Source organism: Podarcis muralis, chromosome 14, assembly GCF_964188315.1.
Source record: "Podarcis muralis chromosome 14, rPodMur119.hap1.1, whole genome shotgun sequence".
Taxonomy (NCBI): Eukaryota; Metazoa; Chordata; class Lepidosauria; order Squamata; family Lacertidae; genus Podarcis; species Podarcis muralis.
This window is the reverse complement of record NC_135668.1, coordinates 33792253-33798287: the sequence shown is the minus strand read 5'-3', so window position 1 is coordinate 33798287 and position 6035 is coordinate 33792253.

The following is a 6035-nucleotide window of genomic DNA, read 5'->3' as shown; positions in this document are numbered from 1 at the left end:
CTATTTTCCAGGGACAGTCCCAGGTTTACAGAAGCCGTCCCAGTTTCTGATTTGATCCCAGAATGTACCGCTTTTCCTTAAGATGTCCCTATTTTCATCAGAGAAATGTTAGAAGGTATGGAGTTATGTGACCCCCGAACCAAGGAGATAAGTAACTATGCAACCCCCACTCCTCCCCAGCCTGCCAGCACCTATAACAATTTTTAACAATTTGTGATTTGCCACTGCAGTTTTTGCTTGGGGATATAAGGATGCCCTCTGGTGGATAATATAGGGCAGAACCTCCCTCTTCCTTTTCCCTATTTCCATTTTAAGGACTTGCTTGAACTTTGCACTTTACCTCTTGGTAAGTCTGGCAAAAGGGACACGGGTGGCGCTGTGGGTCAAACCACAGAGCCTAGGACTTGCCGATCAGAAGGTCGGCGGTTCGAATCCCTGCAACGGGGTGAGCTCCCGTTGCTCGATCCCTGCTCCTGCCAACCTAGCAGTTCGAAAGCATGAAGTGCAAGTAGATAAATAGGTACCACAGCGGCGGGAAGGTAAACAGTGTTTCCGTGCACTGCTCTGGTTCGCCAGAAGCGGCTTAGTCATGCTGGCCACATGACCCGGAAGCTGTACGCCGGGTCCCTCGGCCAATAAAGCAAGATGAGCGCCGCAACCCCAGAGTCGGTCATGACTGGACCTAATGGTCATGAGTCCCTTTACGTTTACCTAAGTCTGGCAAGGGATGGATCCAGAAGGTGGTAACGCACCCTAAAGCACAGGTAGGCAAACTAAGACCAGGGGGCGGATCAGGCCCAATCTCCTCCTAAATCCGGCCTGTGGACGGTCCAGGAATCAGCATGTTTTTACATGAGTAGAATGTGTGCTTTTATTTAAAATGCATCTCTGGGTTATTCGTTCATTCCCCCCCCAAAATATAGTCCGGCCCCCCACAAGGTCTGAGGAACAGTGGACCGGCCCCCTGCTGAAAAGGTTTGCTGACCCATGCGCAAAGCCCCTGCCTTAACACTTCTGTTCTTATTTTGCCAGAGGCACCCAGCGAGGTCAAAGGCAGAGCAGCAGAATTCTCAGTTCCAAACCCTGCATCTTCTGGATTAAGGGGGAGCCACTGAAGGACCTTCCCCAAGCCAAGTGAGGGCTGCAGCTCTGTTAGTAGTGTGTCTGATTTACATGCAAAGTTCCCAGCTCCAATCCCTGCCCTCTCCAAGTATAGGATCATTCCTCAGCTGCAACCCTCAAGAGCAGCTGCCAGTAGGGGTAGACAGTACTGAGTTTGATGGAACAATGGTCTGACTCTGGATAAGGCAGTTTCCTATGTAACCACACACACTCCAAAAATTACTGCTGTCTATGGGAGCTGGGGTGCCATCGTGTCTAAGAGATCCCGGTGTGACCCAGGAAGTGCTGAATTAGAACTTGCAATGGGTTCCATTGGTTGCTTGAGACAAATCACTTGTTTCTCAGTTCCCCCCACTTCTCCCCCCAAAACGCAATATGGGGATATGACTGCAGATCTACATTACAGGGTTGTTGTAATGGGTTACAATGAGGCGGTGCGTGTGCTGTGCTTTGAACACTCTTGTTGGCGGAAAGGGAAATTATTATTGTGGAGTGCCAAGGAGAATTTGTTTGGAAGTTCACCTGCTGTGGGAGACTGTGGTATCTCTATGCTTGCAGAGGAAGAGGAAACGAGACCTGTGTTGTGATGGGTGCTCTTGGTTTGTGATAAACAAACATGGTGACAACTTGCTGGGAAAAGATATTGTTAATCCTCACAGAACTCTAGCCCAATAGTTGCCATTAATTTGATTTTGAATTGATTTTAGAATGCATTTCAATTGATTGTGCTTTTATGTGAACTGTGTTCCTTTTATTGTTGTTGGCCACTCTGAGTTTCGGCTGGGGAGGGCGGGATATAAATAAAATATTATTATTATGATGATGATTATGATGATTATGATTATTATGATTATTATTATTGTATTATTATTGGTTTGGAAGGTTTTGATGGTATCCTTGGTCCTGGATCTAGTAGAAGAGGCTGCTGAACTGCTCAGACAAGTTTCTTTGTGAGACAACGGCCTTAGCTGGCCATAGAAGTGCTCTCATCAGCATCTCAAAGAATGAGCTAGGTTGCCATAGCTACAATTAAGTGATGGTACTCTCCGGAAGGGGTGCATCATCATCATCATCATCATCATCATTATTATTATTATTATTATTATTATTATTATTATTATTATTATTATATCTCACCTTTTCCCCAGAACAAACTAAAGACATAAAAAGACAATGATTAAATGTAATCAAAAACTAGCAGAATTAAGATAATATACAATGGTCATGGTTTCCTCCAAAGACAGACCTACAATTTTCAGCACCCTTAACAAACCACAGTTCCCATGTTTGTTTGGGAGAAGCCATGCGCTTCTCTCAACTGTATCTTCCCTCAACTGTCAACTACAGCAGGTTTTCCATCAGGCTGCCAGAGAAGGAAGAGATGGAAATGGAGAGCTGCTCCTTCTGCTCTGCTGAAAGACCAGGAAGTTTTGGCTCCCTCTACCCTCTTCCCAAATTGGCTTGTTACAGCTGGTCTTGTAGCTAAGATATAGCGCTTGAGTTTGTTTTTTCCTCCCTCCTCATCCATTTTCCTTTTGTGTCATATCTTTTAAATCATAAGTCTGAGGACACAGACAGCCTTAGCACTGGCAGACGCTTCAGTTGAAGGGTCGGATAAAACACTTGAAGGAAATGTAGCTTCGGGAAGTGCCAAGTTTATTAATTGTCTACTGCAACCAGTGGCGTAGCGTGGGTTGTCAGCACCCGGGGCAAGGCTAGTAATTTGCGCCCCCTAACCCGTGGATTTGCGCCCCCTAACCCGTGGATTTGCCCTAACCCCAGATGTTGCGCCCGGTGCGGCCGGCCCCCCCTGCACCCCCCATGCTACGCCACTGACTGCAACACCCTCCCCCCAAAATGCAATGAAGGAAAGGGTATTCTATGAAGGGCAGCTGCAAGCCACCATTTTTATTTCACCATATAGCCCTGGAGTGCTCTGGAAAATGGTGGCCACTCAGTGCCCTAAGGTGAGAGACTAGGGTGATTTCAGCAACAACCCTTCTTGGTGTGAGATTTTTGTGGGTGAGCTGAGAGATTGCTTAAGACTCTGAGTGAGAGCCTGGGTGGGTGGGTGGAGTACTGGGTGAGAGCCAGGAGGTGGAGAGGGAGGGTGTGTCCAAAGGCAAAAGAATTGGTATTGGTTGATATTTATTAGTAATTCTGTATCAATGCCACATGTTTATATGTCAACTCTGTATTTTTGCATTTTTGTAATTTTGTAATCTTCTCAGTTGTCTGTTGCTACTTTAGTTTTCTGTGCAGTGCTTAGAGATTTTGTTATTATTATTAGCATTATAGAAATGGTGTTAATAAATAATATTTCAGAACGTTGTCAGTCTTTTTGCTATGCATTTGGACGTTTCTTAAGAGATCGTAACCAAATTTTGCACGATGGCTGCAGCTCCCATCAGCCCGCAACCTCAGGATGGCGAAGGCTGGTGTTAGGCGTGCACACGCTGCAATAAATTTAGTGTCACAATTGGCACTTCTTACTTAAAACTGTTCTAACTCTCACACTGTGCCATCTGTGAAGTTTATTTCTTTTTGCACCCCAGAGGAAAAGGATGTCTCAGGATACTAAAAAAGACTGAAAAATTCCCATATGCCTTTGGGGTTGTATAAGTTGCCGATGGTGGTCCATTGGGAATCTGCCACCATTTTTAAAATAATGCATGAGGAAAGCACATTTTCATATTAGATGTCTTTAAAAATAAATAAATATTGTTACCAATTCTACACACATAAATAATCAGACATGGCATGACTAACAAAAAATGGGTCAATAGGAGGGTAAAATACTAAACATATTTACAATGCAGAATAATGAGGTGATTACAGTAAGCCAGTAAAATGAATTTGTCAATAAATCAACTTGGAAATAACAGAGTAATAGGAGTGAGCTAAAGAGCAGTGCCTGCTTATCTAGGCCATATTGCAATATATTTTGTAGGTATTTCTCATCCGTGTGTTGTTTCATTTGAATATTTAATAAAATCACACCATAAAGTGCAAAAATTATCTTGTTTTTTCCCCTTTCCCCTTGCCACCTTCAATTTTTGTGACAGCTTTTCCATTGTGGCTGTTTGCCAGACTATATTATACCACTGATCAATATTCATTAATTGCAAGGTTTTCCAAGCTCTAGCTATTACTGTTTTAGGTAAAGGTAAAGGGACCCCTGACCATTAGGTCCAGTCGCGGACGACTCTGGGGTTGCGGCGCTCATCTCGCTTTATTGGCCGAGGGAGCCAGCGTACCGCTTCTGGGTCATGTGGCCAGCATGACTAAGCCGCTTCCGGCGAACCAGAGCAGCGCACGGAAACACCGTTTACCTTCCTGCCAGATCGGTACCTACTTATCTACTTGCACTTTGACGTTCTTTCAAACTGCTAGGCTGGCAGGAGCAGGGACTGAGCAACGGGAGCTCACACCGTCGCGGGGATTCGAACCACCTACCTTCTGATCGGCAAGTCCTAGGCTCTGTGGTTTAACCCACAGCGCCACCTGCATCCCAATTACTGTTTTAGCTGCTGTTAATAAATGTGTTATTAATTCCTTACTCCTTAATTGGTCCATATCTGAAGTACAGTACATAAGTAAGGCTAATAATGCTGGGGTTATTGCATTTGTCTGAGCTGTAACCTGAGATATCTCTTTACAAATGTCCCTCAAAAATTGGCCTATTTGTGGACAATCCCACCATATATGTTGCTATGTACCTAAATTTGGCATCCTCTCCAACAGAAGAAAGAGCTATTGGGCTGTATATAAGATAGGCATCTCAGTGTTAAATACTGTATCATCCATAAACAATTTTAGTGAATGTTCCCTAGTAGTTGCTGACAGAAATTTACATGCTGCTTTTGCCCATAATATGTTCCATTGTTCTCTTCAATGTTTATATCCTGTGTTTTTCTACTAGAAAAAAATGTGCCAGGACTCACTATGAAGTTGTTACAATAAGTGCCACACTTTTAACCAGTGCTTTTATTCTAGAAAAAAGGTGCTGATACTGCGTACCCTTGGGTACCACCAGGAAAAAACACTGTATTATATCCCAATTTAATTCCCACCAGCTTTTTTTATTTTTGGGGGGAACAAAATTGATTCTCAATATGAGTTTTGTATAAAAGGTTAACTAATCTCTTATCCATTGAGCTGTATCTTACTACTTTCTTTTCACATTCTCTCACTTTCCTTGTTGCTTCATTTTTAATTTGTATATTTGTAAGAAATGATCCCAATTGATATCCTAGCAGCCATAAAATTTGGTTATTTTCTAAACATACTTAAATCTCTGCAACTGTAAGAGGTTGACCTTTTGTATAGTAATCTTTCAAATAATATAAATGGTGTTCTTTCCATGGCTTCACATTATATAATCTGCTTTTATTTTGAAATAAACTTTTGCCCATTTCTTTCTATATTCTAAATGACACAAATGTGTTGGGAAGAGTAAGCCAACCCAACAATCAAAGCTGATTTTTCATTAATGCTAGTACCCCATAAGAACACCATCAATTTCCATATCCTCCAGTATTGGCCACTAGGTTCTCTTATTGAATTACACGATTTCCACCATATGGCAAAACTGGCTTGCTTCATAATAGCTACTTAAATTTGGAATGCCCCAACTGCCATCCGATGGGTGGAGGTATAATAAAGATGCCATTTCTTAATGCACATTTATGATACATTTGTGTTCATAAGGCAGTTAGGATGTGCACAGACGATCTACACAATTCTAACCCGCAAATGTTATAAAAGTTTTTATGCTTTTTTTTTTTTTAATGAGTTCCAATTTATACATACGCCTAATAAAGTAAATGACACGTCCGCGGCCATAGGTTCATCACCATTTATTAAGTGGGCCTGTTGGAGTCAAGGACGAAGGAAGACCTGCAATCAATCTT